At 44.0% G+C, this 17,813-nt stretch overlaps 1 protein-coding gene across 2 annotated transcripts in view; it reads right to left on the reverse strand.

The window, feature by feature from the left end:
- Nucleotides 1–17,813, reverse strand: part of rassf8b (Ras association domain family member 8b) — a 128,880-nt gene that overhangs the window by 80,918 nt on the left and 30,149 nt on the right. Inside the window, exon 1 of one of the 2 annotated variants that reach the window (XM_073066052.1) lies at nucleotides 13,814–13,906. The exons of the other annotated variant lie outside the window; for it this stretch is intronic. The gene's annotated coding sequence lies outside the window, so the exon portion shown is untranslated. Of the gene's footprint in view, nucleotides 1–13,813; nucleotides 13,907–17,813 lie in introns of those variants that run through there. 2 annotated transcript variants of the gene reach the window in all.

Here is a 17,813-nt window from a genome sequence, read left to right on the forward strand (position 1 = left end):
AAACAATGATTTGGTCCCAATACTGACCCCGGAGGAACAACACTAGTCACTGCCAGTCAACCAAAAAAAGACCCCCTTTATTCCCACTCGCTGCCTCCTCCCTGTCAGCTATTCTTCTATTTATGCCAGCATCTTTCCTGTAAGGCCATGAGATTTTATCTTTTTAAGCAGCCTCATGTGTGGCACCTTATCAAACATTTTCTCAAAGTCCAAGTAAATGCCACCCTGATTGTTACTTCCTTGAAGAACTCTTTAAAAGATTTGTCAGGCAAGATTTCCCTTTACAGAAACCGTACTGACTTTGACTTACTTTACTATTAGTCTCCAAGTACTCCAAAATCTTACCCTTAATAATAGACCCCAACACTTTCCCCACTACCGAGGTTAGGCTAACTCAGTGGTCCCCAACCACCGGGTCGCAAAGCATGTGCTACCGGGCCGCAAGGAAACGATATGACTTGGCAATATGAAACGATGAGTCAGCTGCACCTTTCCTCATTCCCTATCACGCCCACTGTTGAACTTGAATGCACGCAAGGTCATCAGTCGCCTAAACACAGTGATACCCTCATGCCAGGGATCATTAGTGGGCCTCAGGTAACCGGCCGCCTCGTGCAACTGGCAAGTAGTGCTGTTGCTACTGGCCTGGAGCGAGGATAGATGGGCGCCGCTTCTAAACCTGTTTAGCACACCAAATGTTCATAGGGAACCCGGTGCTAAAATTTTCGCAGATGACCTAATACGGGCTCAGGGTTTCGTAAGCAGCAGAGCAGCTACCTCGCTGCGATCTACTTAAAGTTATTCCTTGAGCCAAACTTTTGTCAGCTGATAGATCCTTCCTACCTACAAGGGGGAGGCGGGCCTGCACCCTGTCGCACACCTCGCTCGGTCGGTTGCTTTCTCCGGACTGCGACCGCCACGGCCCCAGTACGGGGGCCTCTGGCCCTTACCTTGTCCTCTCACTGGTGTGTTGTAATGATTTTATATGTTCATACGAGGAAAATATGTACTGTGTTTAATATCCAAATGTTACTTAAAATGTTATGATGCTATTGACTTATAAGTGAGTTATAATTGACTTATCACTATGTTCATGCAAGGAAAATATGTGCTGTGTGTTTAATATTAAATTCATTAGATAAACCCTTTTAGAAACAAAATTGAGTGTATTAGCCACTTATAAGTGATTTATAGTTGACCTATCACTTATATTACGGTCATGATTAACACCCCTCGCCACCCTCCCCCACCGTCGGCCAGTCCACAAGAATATTGTCAATATTAAACAGGTCCACGGTGCAAAAAAAGGTTGGTGACCCCTGGGCTAACCGGCTGTTAATTTCCTTTCTTTTGCCTTCCTCCCTTCTTAAAGAGTGGAGTGACATTTGTAATCTTCCGGTCCTCTGGGGCCATTCTGGGGCTTGATTCTGGGGCCATGCCAGAATCAAGTGATTCTTGAAAGATGACCACCAATGCATCCATTATCTCTTCAGCAACCTCTCTCAGGACTCTGAGATGTATTCCATCTGGTTCAGGTGACTTAACAAGAACCTACCAACTTTAGCTTTAAATGCACAATATCCACAGCTGCCTTGGCAATGAATTTCATAGATTCAACACTCTCTGACTAAAGAAATTCCTTCCCTAAATCTTTTGCCTCACGCCTTAAATCTGTGTCCTCTAGTTTTAGACTCCACTACAACTGGTAATTCACCTTATCTGTACCTTGACATTGCTAGCGATCACAATTTTTGGAAATGCTACTCTGGATTTAACTCCATTTAAATGATCCAAATTTAAATTAGCTAAATACCAGCCACTAAATAACTCCGAGATGACTTGCAATGGGTTGCAGGAAGCGTGTCATGCTGAGGAGGGACAGCACTATCTACGCAGGGAACTGCCCACACGTGGCTTTCACAAGAAACTGCCCTCTCACCGAAGACAACCTCTGTAACAGTTCCACTTACTGCATTTACTCTCAACACCATCAACACTTCGAGGGTTAACTTTATGCAACAACTCCAGCAAGCCTTGGAAACTATTTGCACATTTGAAGGACAAAGTGTTTTGTTCTAAACGTTTTGGGATGTATTTGCCTCCAAGCGTGTTCAACACGTCTTGTCCTGACACGATTCCCCATGCAGCAAAACACCATGTAATGCTAGCTGCACAGTCTTTCTGTTACTTTAGATTGCACACCGGTGTCATGTTGCAATAACTTCCTCTCCGAAGTTTGCAATGAGCATCAGACACTATTACAGAAATAAAATGTCTGCACGGTAAGTTTCTGAACCTCCACTAACTTCCCCGACTGCCACTCTCCTCAAGTCACCACTGGCTTCGAATGGCGATCCAGCTGTGAACCTGGTTAGCAGCAGGAGGTTTGGCCGTCAGCACAGACAGGCTGTGTTCAGTATCCGGTTCTGGCTAGGGGCTCCAAGTCGGAATAGGGATTAGAAAAAGTGCAAACTGACAGGAACATGAAGGAATGGGTGAAAATTGGTTGGAAGTCAAAACCCGATGGCTGAAGCCTGGAGACTGAAGATCTGTTCTGGAATTGGAGGACTACTTGTGTGCATGTGTGTGCACGCGTGCGTATGCATGTGTGTAAACTGAGTATTGTTCTGCTGGGTCAAATTGCTCACAAGTTATTCAAGTGGATAGGCCTAGAATACTAAAACTTAAATCTACTGCAGGAAGAATGTGGAGTTTGGCAGAATGGGAGAGGTGCTGAGGAAGGGCAGACAACTCACTCATCTGATAGAAAGCTGGATTTCTGTTCCAATTTTTGCTGGACCCTGTATACAATATACCCAGTTTATTTACTGGTTTCATTCACATTTTGTTAATCACAAACAGTGAAATATTTAATCTCAGAACACTGACTGGATTACTTGAAAATGGCATTTGCAATCTAAAAGACTGAACTATATCAGTAAGTAATGATCCAGGGTGCCAACTCTCCCCATGGGGCCCATTTCCAGAATTGTAATGCTCTGCTATTGTTCCATTTTAAGTAAAGCATGGAAGAAACTGAAGTACAACAACTTCTCCTAATTCGTTTTCCCAGAAAATGAAGCAATTGGACGAGTGTTGCAAATAAATTCTGTGCTTAAAATAAACCCTAGCTACTTGCAACACATACATGGTGACCAGGCCTGACTCAGAGCAACTACCCACTTGTCTAGAGACACAAGGGTCAGCAAATACCAGAATCAGCAGCAACAAAGGTGGCCTGGTCAAGATGCAGGACTCAGGACAGGCATACTGAGCAATTCTAGAACGAGGAGAATTGTTTCAGAGTGAGGTGGAAGACAGCCAATCTCTGAAGATTTTCTACCCCAGCTGTAGGGGCAGTCATTGAAGCAATTCAAGATGGGGATTGACAGGCACGAACTCCAAGTGATATGAGAAGAGAGAGGGAGAGTGGCGTTAGGGCCAAGCCATGACCTGACTGGATGGAGACTTAGTTCAACATGTCAACTAGCCATGTCTGCGCTCCTGTTACATTCTCAAAATGCAGAGAGGGTGGAAAATACATCAGCTTTTGAATGGCAACAGCTTCCACAGATGCTGGAAATCCATAGTAACACACACAAAATACTAGAGGAACTCAGCAGGTCAGATAGCATCTATGGAGGAAAATAAGCAGTTGATGTTTTGGGCTGAGACCTTTCAAAGTTCAAAATAAATTTATTACCAAAGTATATATCTGTCACACTATAGTACCCTGGGATTCATTTTCCTGCAGGCATTCACAGTAGAACGAAGAAACACAATGGAATCAATGAAAAACTACTCTCAAAGACTGACAAACAACCAATGTGCAAAAGACAACCTGTGCATGTACAAAAAATAATAACTAAGTAAAAATCTCTTCCTGACAATTGGCATTTGAAGAATTCTATACAACATTAGATATGTTAAGGCACAGCAGCCTCAAAAGGAACTGTCTGGACAATGAGAGGATTACAAAGCTAGAAATCATGGGAATTTTGCAGTGTTAAATGTTGGATTCCATAACTAGAAGTAAACCCACTGGCCTTGAGTAGTGTCAAGGGAATCATCACAGGCTACAACTATCAATCCATATTATGGAACAAAGCAGCACAAGCTGATTGTTTAATCAAGTTTCTTCCAACCCCACCCCCTTCCCCCCAATACACGTAACGGGAAACAGTGCACAACAAAAACCTTCTCCAAGCAACCACAATCTCAACAATGGCAGGGTTCATCAAAGCCACTGGTCTCAGTTTCTCTCTGATGATCATGTGACAAACAAGCCACTCGTATTTTAATCCTGTTGCCTTCACTCCTATAGTTTTTTTGAATCTTCACACAGTTCCCTAGGAGTTTAGCAGAGAGCTAGAAAAACTGCCAAGCCAATATACAATCTTGACAAGATCCCGTTGCAGCTATGAATGCCTTTTTATTGGTTCTTAAAGGGAACGAGGATTTTATGGGCTCCTACATCACAAACAATGAAGGAGCCCACCCATATTGCCAATATCAAACTAGACATCTGGTCAACGAGTACAATTAGCAGGTCTATGGCCCTTCGAGTTTCTTCTGCCATTCAAGACCAAACCTCGACACCCTTTTCCTGCACTACATCCATACAGAAACAGGAATGCAATCGAGTATGATGTTCTGTTAAGGGGTTGTCTATTGATGGGTCTTCAGGTGGTTTTTGAGGCCAATCTAGGATCCACATACTCTGAGGTGCTTCAGATTGGGGTCAGGGTCCAGTAGCTTGGAATTTAAGTAGTGAGATCCTTCACTACTGCAGCCTTCCTCTGCCTTCACTGCCATTGTGATGTGTCATCATCTTCCACCGGCTCCACCATTGAGCTCTCTGAAGTCATAGAGTACTACAGCCGAGACACAAGCTCTTTGGCCTACCTAGCCAATGCTGAACTGATCTTCTGCCTTGTCCTATCTACCTGCACCCAGATCATATCCCTCTAAACTCCTTCCATCCAAATATCTGTTAAATGTTAATACCAAACCCGCACCTACCATTTCTACTGACAGCTCGTTCTACACTCACACCACCCTCTAAGTTTCCGCTCAGATTCCCCTTGAATATTTCACCTTTGACCCTAAACCCATGACCCCTAGTATCCAGCTATTCCTTCAATACCAAAGCCAAGGTATGGGCCAAAATGGACGCCACAGTAGCTTAGCCGTTAGCACAACGTTATTACAGCTCAGGGTGTTGGAAGTTGGTGTTCAATTCTGGCATCATCTGTAAGGAATCTGTATACCCTCCCCATGAAATGTGGGTTTTGTCTGGGTCCTCTGGATTCCTCTCACAGTCCACAGATGACTGAGTAGGTTAATTGGTCATTGTAAATTGCCCCATGATTAGGCCAAGGTTAAATCTGGGGTTATTGGGGTGGTGTGGCTAGAAAGGCTGGAAAAGGCCTGTTCCACACGGCACCTCTAAATAAAATAAAATCCTGTTTTACTGACCTCCATTTTGAAAATATCAGTTGATACCAACAGCGCTGCTCCAAAGAGCGCTACAGGAGGTCATTCTTACCCTCGGCCATTAGACTCTATAATGAGTCAACCTATAGCTAGGGAAGTGATGACCCTCTCTTGTTAGACTGTTTGAGGTAACTTTTTTTTAATTCTTTCTTACTTCTTTTCCAATATTTGTATATCTGTTCCACTTGTAATGCTACTGTGACACTGTAATTTCCTTTGGGATCAATAAAGTATCTACATATCAAGCCTCTGTCACTCTCCAGAACAGAGAGTTCCAATGATGCACATCAGCATGAATGTGGTGGGCCGGAAGGCTGGTTTCTGTGCTGAGTGAAGGGGATGGAATTGGTGTGGGACACATGACTCCTAGCAAACAAGGTCAATTTATTCACTTGAACAGTCAATTAAAAAATGAAATTGATAATGGCCCCATCCTCACCTCTCCTGACAATAGCAAAGTAATGTTGCCAGCAAGATGTGGATAAGATCAGTCTCAGTGACTTATAACAGCGTGGTCAACAAGCACAATGCCAGATCATGAAGATGTAAGACGAAAGCTAAATATTTAACAAACGTGACACCCGTGCCTGTGAGGTATTCGGATTCTCATTAAATGCAGCATCTTTTATTCAATAATGCAAACCATTACATTATCATACAGCTGAGCGTACCTCAAACACGCGGCTACCAAGCTGACATTATTTTTAGAGATGACTGTGCCTTTACGCTCAGAAAGACACCAGCAAACTGCCACATTCACTGCATAGTTCAGATCGCATTCTTGCCTCCGGAGGTTGCTGGTTTAAACCTCACTTCTGGTAGATGTCATTAAGTTGGAAAAAGCGCAAAGGTTTACGAGCATGCTGCTCAGACTTGAGGTCCTGAGCTAGAGAGGTTGGGCAGCCTAGAACTTTATCCCTCAGAATGTAGGAGACCAAGGGGGTGACCCTTATAGAGGTGTATAAAAATCACAAGGGGCACATTTAGGGAGATTGCACAACGTTCTTTTCCTCTGGTAAAGGGAACTTTCATTGGAGGGCAAAGGTTTAAGGTGAGAGGGGACAGATTTTTTTAAAAGGGACCCAAGGGGCAACTTCTTTATGCAGAGGATGGTATGTGAATGAAATGAACTGCCAGAAGCAGCTGTAAAAAAGCAACATTGAACAGTCATTTGGATAGGAGTCCAAAGACGTAGTGGTTAGCAGGTTAATTGGTCATTGCAAATTGTCCTGTGATTAGGCTAGGGTTAAATCAGGGGTTTGCTGGGCATTACAGATCAAAGGGCTGAAAAGGTCCTGCTCTGCACTGTATCACAATAAATAAATAAGTGTGCAAATGAGGCTAGCTTATGTGGGCATAACATAGACACAGGATTACTAAATAAGAACACCAGTGGATCAGTCACCCTTTCAATCTACTCCACAAGATGACCATGGATAATACTTCAACTCCATACCAAATTTCTTGATGCTTTAAGTGCCTAGAAACACAACTCGTTAAATATACAAATTGAGTTGGTATCTACAGGTTTACCACCCTCTGAGTGAAGAATTCTTCACCTCAGTCCCAAGCCTCTTGCCCTGTACCCTGAGATGGCGACTCCTTGTTCTAGACTCCCCAGCCAGAAGGAACATCCTCACTCAGTTACTGTGCTGTAGGGGCATCACCTTTCAGAAGTAGAGAGGCTCCCTTCCCACTCGGGGGAGTTCAGGTGATCCTGCTACACTTGTTCATGCTACCCAGAGTCCAGACCAACCATCACCAATTACCCACTCTACGCTCCAGTCTGTGATTCCTTCTGGACTATATGGCAAGCTTCTGAAGAGAATTTCCAGTTATATGCTGTACAAATAAAGGACTCTCTTTTACATATAACATTTCACAGAATTCAGTATCCTTAAGTAGCAAAGAACCAGAGTCCATTGAGATAATATTCACATTAAATTACATGTAAAAGAATCATGCATTTCAAACCCTAACACTGGCACTCCACAAGGTCCCACCCTCAGCCCTCTACGTTACCCCTGTACACTTGTGACGGTGTGGCCAAGTTCTGCTCTAATTCTACCTACAGGTTTGCAATGATACCACTGTGGTGGCTGTACTTATGTTCCCTGTTTTTCGAACGTTCGCTTTATGTCAACTCGCTGTTACGGAAGACCTACATTAGTTACCTGTTTTCGCTAACAGGAGGTGTTTTCACTGTTACGAAAAAAGGCAGCGTGCCCCGAGCAGACGAGCTCCTCCCCCGGAACTACATTCTAGCCGGCATTGCTTAAACACGTGCCTGTGAGCATCTGTGCTTTATGTCAATTTATTTTGTGCATCCGTTAGCAAGATGAGTTCTAAGGAATCGGAAAAACCTAAAAGAGCTCGTAAGGGTGTTACACTTAGCGTAAAACTGGACATAATAAAGTGTTTCGATTGTGGTGAACGAAGTAAGGACACAGTGAGTTTGGCTAAGGGTTTGTGGAAGATGATAAAGATGATGTTGAAGAGGTTTTGGCATCCATGACCAAGAACTGAGAGATGAAGAGCTGATGAAGAGGAAAGGATAACAACTGAAGCCGAACGCAGTAATGAACGGCCCGAAAGTGAAGGCATCCAGGAACTGAACGTGAGGCAATTGTGTGAGATTTTTGCTGCAATTGACAACGCTGCAATGATTGCAGAAATGTATGACTTTAATTTTGAAAGGGTACGTAGGTTTAGGGCATATTTGCAGGATAGTTTGAGTGCTTACAAAGAACTGTATGATAGAAAAATGCGCGAGGCTAAGCAGTCAAGCATACTGTCGTTTTTCAAGCCTTCCACATCAGCCACAGCAGACAATGAAACACGACCTTCGACATTGAGGCAGGCAGACATAGGAGGTGACCTGCCTGCCCTGATGGAAACAGACAACGATGAGATGACACCCCAGTGTCCCACCACCCCAACCTCCAATGACTCAGCCTAACACACCATCATCAGTGTCCTCACTGTCTTCCCGATTCTGGTAAGTGAAATTACACTGGGCGTACATTATTTCTACTTTATATAGGCTGTGTATTTTTATGTGTTATTCAGTAGCTTCATAGCTTAAAGGTTACTGGAAAAAATGCTTCTGCCGGGAGCGCTTGCGCTGTGTGTTTTTGCCGCGAGTGCTGCTGAAAGCGTTTGTGGGAGATTTTCGCTGCAGTGGACAGTGCTGCAATAATTGCAGAGAAGTATTCCTACATTATATAGGCTGTGTATTTATCAGATCATTCCTGCTTTTACAATATGTTACTGTTATTTTAGGTTTTATGTGTTATTTGGCATGATTTGGTAAGTTATTTTTTGGGTCTGTGAATGCTCACAAATTTTTCCCATGTAAATAAATGGTAATTGCTTATTCACTTTATGACCCAGTTTCCCTCGGGATCAATAAAGTATGTATGTCTGTCTGTCTGACATTCCCGCTTATGAACCGTTTCATGGGAACGCTCTACCTTCGATTAGCCGGGGAAACCTGTATCTCAAATAATGACGAATTGGAGTACAGGAAGGAAATAGAGAGTTGGTAACATGATGCCATAACAACAACCTTCCGTGAATGTCTACCAAAACAAAAGAGCCAGTTGTTAACTTCAGGAAGGGGGATGTTGCACATGCTCCTGTCTACGTGAACGGTGGTGGGGTCGAGGGATTGACAGCTTTAATTTCCTTGGAGTGAACATCACCAAACCCTGCCGTTGTCCAAACATGGAGATGTCATGGCCAAGAAAGGTCACGCACACCTCTACCTCTTCAGGAGGTAACAGAAATTTGACCATCATGGTTGACCCTTAACAATTATTTTCAATGGACATAGCTCAGCACATTATGGAAACAGCCCCCCCCACCCATAGACTCTGTCTATACTTCTTACTGTCTCAGTACAGCAGCCAGCATCAAAGAACACATCCACCACAGGAATTCTCTGTTCTTCCCTTACACTAGCAGAAGATGCAAAAGGCTGAAAGCACATCCCACCAAGCTAAAGACAGCTCCTATCCCATTGTTACAAGACTATTAAACAGTTCCCTAGTACAATAAGTTGGACTGTTGACCTCAGAATCTACCTTGTTATGAGCTTTCACCTTATTATCTGTCTGCACTGCACTTTCTTGGTAGAGGTTACAGTTTATTCTGCATTCTGTTATTGTTGTACCTTGTACTACCTCAATACACTGTGTAATGATTTTATCTGTTATGAACTGATAGGGTTGTTGAGATGGGAGATTTTAAAGTTCCTAGTATTGACTGGCATCTCCTTGGAGCAAAAGGTTTAGATGGGATGAAGTTTGTTAGGTGTGTTCAGGTAAGTTTCCTGATACAATATGAAGATAAGCCAACCAGAGGAGAGGCTGTACTTGATCTGGTATTGAGAAATGAACCTGGTCCAGTGTCAGATCGATTAGTGGGAGAGTATTTTGGAGTTCGTGATCACAACTCTATCTCCTTTACCATAGTACTGGAGAGGGCAGACAATTTGGGAAAACATTTAATTGTTGTAGGGGGAAATATGATCTATTAGGCAGGAACTTGGGAGCAGATGTTCTCAGGGAAATGCACAGCAGAAATGTGGCAAATGTTCAGGGAACGTTCTCATGGAGGTCTGCATAGGTATGTTCCATTGAGGCAGGGAAAGGATGGTAGGCACTGTTAGAGCTCTAGAAAATTATAAGGTTGTCAGGAAGGAGCTTAAAAATGAAACTAGGAGAGCTAGAAGGGGCATGAGAAGGCCTTGGCAATCAGGATTAAGGAAAACCCCAAGGAATTCTACAATTATGTGAAGAGCAAAAGGATAAGCCATGTGGGAATAGGACCAATCAGGTGCGACAGTGGAAACATTTACATGGAGTTGGAGGAGGTAGCAGAGGTACTTAATGAATACTTTGCTTCAGTGTTCACCAGAGAAAAGGACTTTGGCAATGGTGGGGATGACTTACAGTGGACTTAACTGCTTGAGTGTATAGACATTAAGAAAGAGGATGTGCTGGAGCTTTTAAAAGCATTAAGTTAGGAAAGTCACCAGGACTGGATGAGACATACCTCGGGCTACTGTGGGAAGCAAAGGGGGAGATTTCTGAGCCTCTGGTGATGATTTTTGCATCAACAGGGATGGGAGAAGACCAGTGGATTGGAGGGTTGCAAATGTTGTTCCCTTGTTCAAGAAAGGGAATAGAGATAACCCAGGAAATTATAGACCAATGAGTCTTACTTCAGTGGTGGGCAAATTGGTGAAAATCCTAAGAGGTAGGATTTAGGAGCATTTGGAGAGACAATCTGATTAAGGATAGTCCGCATGGCTTTGGCAAGGACAGATTGTGCCTTACAAGCCTGATTGTAACAAAACACATTAATGAAGACATTAGTGAATACAGATTTCAGTAAGGCATTTGATAAGATTCCCCATGCAAGGCTCATTCAAAAAGGAGGCATGGGATCCAAGGAGATCTTGCTTTGGTGATCCAGAATTGGCTTGCCCAGAGAAGGCAAAGGGTGGTTGCATATGGTTCGTATTCTGCATGGGGGTCAGTGGTGTTCTGCAGGGATCTGTTCTGGGACACCTCCTCTTTGTGACTTTTAAAAATGACCTGGATGAGGAAGTAGAGAGTGGGATAGCAAGTTTGCTGATGACACAAAAGTTGGAGGTGTTGTGGATAGTGTGGAGGGCTGTCAAAGTTTACAGCATGAGATCAACAGGATGCAGAACTGGGCTGAGAAGTGGCAGATGGAGTTCAACCCAGATAAGTGTGAAGTGGTTCATTTTGGTGGGTCAAATTTGAAGACAGAATATAATATTAATGGTGAGACTCTTGGCAGTGTGGAGGATCAGAGAGATCTTGGGCTCCGTGTCCATAAGACAATCAAAGCTGCTGCGCAGGTTGACACTGTTGTTAAGAAGGTGTATGGTGTGTTGACATTCATCAACGGTGGGATTGAGTTCAAAAGCCATGAGGTAATGTTACAGTTATACAAGGCTTCAGTTAGATCCCACTTGGAGTACTGTGTTCAGTTCTGGTCACCTCACTACAGGAAGGATAGAGTGTGAATACTCTATAGAATACTATAGAGAGAGTGAAGAGGAGATTTACTAGGATGTTGCCTGGATTGGAGAGCAAGGTTGAGTGAACTTGGCCTTTTCTCCTCGAAGCAACTGAGGATGAGAGGTGACCTGATAGAGGTGTATAAGATGATGAGAGGCATTGATTGTGTGGATAGTCAGAGTCTTTTTCCCAGGGCTGAAATGGCTAACATGAGGGAGCATAATTTTAAGGTGCTTGGAAGTAGGTACAGAAGGGATGTCAGGGATAAGTTTTTCACACAGAGAGCGGTGAGCATGTAGAATGCACTGCCGGTGACAGTACAGTCTTTTAAGAGCCTCTTAGGTACGCAGAGCTTAGAAAAATAGAGGGCTATACAGTAGGGTAATTCTAGGCACTTTCTAGAGTAGATTACATGGTCGGCACAACATTCTGGGCTGAAGGGCCTGTAATGTGCTGCAGATTTCTATATTCCATGAGCAGCAAGACCTCTGATCAAACCCTCTTCACTGTTTGTGGCATAAAATTTCTTCTCTTTTCTATCCCAAGTAGCCAAGCCTTTTTCCTGGAGCTGTGCCGCTGGTTCAGGAACCCAAGCCGGAGGAAACATCCCCATTACATTGTCAAGGGGGCTTGCTATTTTGTACATTACAATACAATCAAGTCACATTTTATCAAAACACCATTAGCAGAGCTAAAAAAAAATCTAAATGACCAAAAGGTAAATGAGGAAAACTGAAATAAAATGCACATTTCCTTCAGGCTCACAGAGCCTAGCAAGTATCTATAGATCTAGTATGGAGAGCATTCTCACTGGTTGCATCACCATCTGGTACTGAGGGGCCACTTCACTGGAGCGGAAAAAGCTGCAGAATTGAAAACTCAGCCAGCTCCATCGTGAGTATTAGAACAGCTGAGAGGATCATAGGGGTGTCCCTACCATCCATCTGGGACATTTATCAGGAGAGAAGAGCCCTTAGTATTATTAAGGATCCCACCCATCTGTCCAGCATCTCTGACTTTCTACCATCAGGCAGGAGACTCCGATATACAAAAACGAGAATGGTCAGAATGGGAAACAGTTTCTTTCCTCAGGCCAACAGGCTTCTGAACTCCCTGCCACATCGTATTCAAAGTGTCACTAGTTAATCTGTTCTGTGTAATATTTAATATTAATGCACTTCAGTTTGTTCTTTATGTGTGATTCATCTATAGATTTTATCCTTACATTTGCAAGTTATCGTGTGTACTACTGTGCATTACACCCTGGTTCCTTATTTCCATATACATTATATACATGTATATAATTGAATGACAATGGACTTGACTGGCCTCCCCACCAGAGGACACCTTCAGAAACTGGTGCCTCTAAAAGGCGGCTGCAACATTAAGGACCCCCACCATTCAGGACACGCCCTCTTCACGTTGCCACCATCAGAAACAAGCCCAGGAGCCTGAAGACACACACTCAACATCTTAGAGCTTCTTCCCCTCCACCATCAGAAGTCTGATCAATCCATGAACCCGTCACGAGTTTTGCCCCTCTCTTGCATTTTTCTTAATGCAACTTAGTGATTCTATGTATTGTACTGTCCTGCAGCCACAAAACAATATATTTCACGCCAGGGATCAACCTGACTGATTCATGGAATTACAATGGCCCTGTTTACACTGCCTTTACTTTGGGTAACAGAGATACTGACTGCAGGGAGAGGCCAAATATAAACAAACCAGTCGCACTGATAACATGCAGGGTTAGTCTGAACGAGAGCCGCGGAGAAACAAGCTGACAGCTCAAACAACACTTCTGGGAGCAGTTGAACGGAATAGGTCTGACCCCGTGAGCATCAAGTTCCTCAAGGTATCCTGGCTTAGTGAGAGGATTTTTGTCATAAAGATCTGAAAAACGGGCAGAAATTATCTGCCTAGAAAAAGACCAGTCTAATCCAAAGGTGCAGCAAACCGTTGCTATGGAGTGCCACCCTTTGCCGACAGTTCATAAATGCACAGGATTCTGCAGATGAACACACACACAAAATGGGAGGAATTCGGCAAGTCAGGCAGCATCTATGGAGAGAAATAAATGGTCAGTGTTTCGGGCCGAGACCATTCATCAGGTTAACAATCCATCCTTGGCACATTGCCACAACTTTTCTACAACCCAGCTTCTCAGCCACCAGCCCAAAATGGCGGCTCGTGTCTCCCACGACCCTCATACACTCCTCTCAAGGTTAATTCAAATTAAAAGTGACACTGCAACTTACAGTAACAACTTGGTCATTAACTGTACGATCTGCAGGCCACTGAGCAGCACTGAGAGCAACGTTCAAGGTCACTGCCTTTCAATTCCACACTACATGGCGACGAAGAGGAGAAAAAACAAGAATCGGCTGATGTGGGCACTCAACTGAGACACCGTCATTTGAAGCCAAGTGGCACTCCATCTGTTGCAAACAGCATGAGGCTATCCAGGCAAATACTTACCCAAAATAAGGTAGATAATTAGCATGACCACGTGATAGAATATAGACTGCTGTTATTGAAGCGATCACATCAACCTGGCTATGTAGCTAAAACATATTCAAATGTACAGGTATAGATGTAAACAGATCAACATGCAAAACAATATTCCAAGTGTCCTGGTACTGAAATTAATAAGCCTTACTTCCAATAAATAAGGCAAAGAATTTATAAATGGTTTATTTAACTAGTTGCAAATAAAGAATCTAATTATAAAAAACACTTTTAAATGCGCAGAATAAATTGATAAAGACTGGAAAAGCAAGAAAATGTGAGATTTCTGGTGTTGTCAATAGTGATATGGAGCTCAAAACACAAGGTAAAGTTTTACATCTCAGCAAGGGCTATTTTTGCTCACTGTGAATAATTTTAACAAGGATATGAGCATGCAGAGGGTAGTTATAAGGGTACTGGGGTAAGGTTTTGGATTGCACTTAGAGATTGAGGGAGCTCAAAGCAGGGAAAAGTAGGAGAGATGCAACATCCTTTCAGAGTGGCCTGGAAGGTAGAGCAGCTACCTCTCACTCCAGAGATTCAGATTCGATCCCGATCTCCAGTGCTGTCAGCATGGAATTAGCCCATTTTCCCTACAGCCATGAAGGTCTCCTTTAATGTCCAAAAGACATGCTATTTGGTCAGTTAAGTAGCCATGCTCAATTGCCTCTCATGGCGATGGGTAGTGGGATAATCAGGGCATCTGACAGGAAAGGATAATGGGTGATGAGAGAAAGGGAGAAGGCGTACCTGAGGGAGGAGATGGGAAGGTGAGAAAAAGAGAAGGGGTAATAGGAGAGCCAGAATGGGACAATGGGGAATAGAAAAAGTGAGGGGGGGAATTACCGGAAGATAGAGACAGAGGAAAAAAAATTGATATTCATGCCATGAGGTTTGACGCTATGCAGATAGAATACGAAGTGGTGCTCCTCTTACCTGAGAGAATACTGGTACGTAGGCACTTTCCCCCCACATCATTCACCGGCTCCTCCCCATGTCTCCTGCATCCCTGGCCCCTCCCCTCATCTCCCGTGCCCCCCGCTCCTCCCCCCGTCTCCCACGATCTTGTTACCCCCACATCATTTACCTGCTCCTCTCTATGTTCCCCATGGCAACAGGAGTCAGAAGCAAGTGCCCACAATTGGTCACTACTGTTGCTGGGCACCTGAGGGCCAGGCACATGACATTCGACCTCTCACCCCCTTTGCTCCCCTGCCTCAGAGTATCACGGGACAGGGTGATCCCAAGCAAGGGGCAGACTGGGGTAAGGGTGGCACAATGGGGGGAGGAGGGCAGGATGTCTGACGGGAGATGCAACGTAACAGCTAAACAGCTCTTGCCCAACACCACCTTTATGAGAATGCACTGAAAAGCACAGCCATTAATCTGCAACTGCATAAATCACAACATGCAGTCTGATTTGGAGCAGTGTAAAGACAACTCGCCACCTTCGACCCCAGTATCAATGGTAAAGGAATATTGGATAACCACTGAGTAAACAGCAGCTGCGTTAATAACTATCCACATTCCAAGAGAAGCAGAAAAACACACCAGTTACACTAGTTTCTCTAGAACAACAATGACACAACAGCCACAGTTCTTTCCCAGGTTGGATATTTTTAACAGAGGACAGTCAACGATCCATTGGAAGAATGGGGGATTCTCACTGAAACCCACCAGATACTGAAAGGCTGGGATGGGGTGGACGCAGAGATGAGGTTTCCAATAGTAGGAGAGTCGAAAACTGGAGGGCACATCTCCAGAATAAAGGAATGCCCTCTTCGAGGAGGAGGAGGAGGAGGAGGAATTTCTTCAGAGGGTGGTGAATCTGTGGAATGCATTGCGACTGAGGGCTGTGGAGGCCAAGTTATTGGGTGTAATGAAGGCAGAGATTAATAGGTTTTTGATTGGCAAAGCGAGTCAAGGGTGGGAGAATGGATTTGGAAAAATATATATAGTCAGTCCTATTTATTAGCGGAGCAGAGTGGACAGGCCAAATGGCCTCATTCTGATCCCAGGTCATATGGTTGTATGCGTTTACTTTGGACTGAAGACCAGGATTGGGCAGCAGATCAGCACTCTGCCGAAGATGTACTCAGCCATTCCTGACATACGACCCACCGAAAGGCAACTAGCCGTGATGTTTGTGACATGAAACAGCAGTGCATCACAGTGGCAAGCCAGCTGCAGCGGTACAAGTACAAATGATCACATCTCCCTTCAAGGATTTGCAGACAACACCCATGCTGTCACCTAGTCAGTAATTAGCACATTATTAATACCAGCATTGTGTATTAAAACATGCATACTAATTAGAAGCACAAGGAGACCATTCAGCCCCTCAAACCTGCCCTGCTACTTATTTCCTAAAATCATGGGCAGGCCATTCAACCAATCAAGTTAGTCAGCTCTCAGAACCAACTCATGCCATTCTCCCGCTTATTCCATTTATCATGAAGGATCCTCACCACCCGGGACATGCCCTCTTCTCTTTGTTACCATCAGGGAGGAGATACAGCAGCCAGAAGCAACAGCATTTCAGGCTTCATTCCCTCTGCCAGCAGATTTCTGAACAGACAATGAACCACAAAATAAATTGGCGCTCCCTTTGGCACCTATTTTGATACATTTCTTAATATAATTTAGTAATTTTTATGTATTGCACTGTACTGCTGCTACAAAACAAAAAAAATTCACAACTTATGTGGACAATAATAAACCCAATTCTGATTTCTCTGTAGTATAATATATTCATATCAACCTTTGCTCCCCCATCCCCAAATTCAGTCACCCAAATACCAGGAACAATTTGAGTACAAGGCCATAAGATAAAAGCAGAATTAGGCCATTTGGCCCATTGAGTCTGCTCTATCATTCCATCATGACTGACTTACTATCCCTCTCAACCCCGCTCTCCTGCCTTCTCCCCATAACCTTTGTTGCCCTTGGTAATCAAGAACCTATCAACCTCTGCTTTAAAAACACCCATGACTTGGCCTCCACAGTCATCTATGGCAAAGAATTCCACAGATTCCCCAGCCATGGCTAAAGAAAATCTTCCTCATCTCTGTTCTAAAGTTACAACCTTCTGGTGCTACACTCCCACACTATAGGAAAAACCCTCTCCATTGCCACTCTATCTGGGCTCTTCAATATTTGGTAGGTTTCAATGAGACCCCCCCCCCCCCCACCCTCATTCTTCTAGATTTACAAGATGTTACTGTGGCCACATTTGGATTACTGTGGTCAGTGGTCACTCTGTTGCTGGAACGAGTGGAAAGGAGATTTACCAGGATCCTGGCAGGACTCGAGGGACTGAATTATGGAGGTAGTTTGAGCAGGTTAGGACTTTACTTATTAGAGGATAGAGGAATGAGGCGGGATCTTGTGCAGGTATTTAAAATTGTTAGGGGCATAGATAGGAAGAATGCACAAGCTCCCTCCCAGTCCCCCCCCCCACCCCCAGGAGTGGGGAAAATCAGGAACTCAAGGGCATGGGTTTTAGATGAGAGAGAAGATATTTAATAGGAACCCGAGGGGCAAATTCTTCACCCAGAGAGTGGTCAATATATGGAATGAGCAGCAAGAGGAAATGTTAACAACATTTGAAAGACACTTGGACAGGTACAGGGATAGGAAGATTTAGAGCAGGGTTCCTAACTTTTTTTATGTCATGGATCCATACCATTAATCAAGGCGTCTGTGGACCCCAGGTTGGGAGCCCCTGATTTAGGGAATATAGGGTAAACA

Source organism: Hemitrygon akajei, chromosome 14, assembly GCF_048418815.1.
Source record: "Hemitrygon akajei chromosome 14, sHemAka1.3, whole genome shotgun sequence".
Classification (NCBI taxonomy): Eukaryota; Metazoa; Chordata; class Chondrichthyes; order Myliobatiformes; family Dasyatidae; genus Hemitrygon; species Hemitrygon akajei.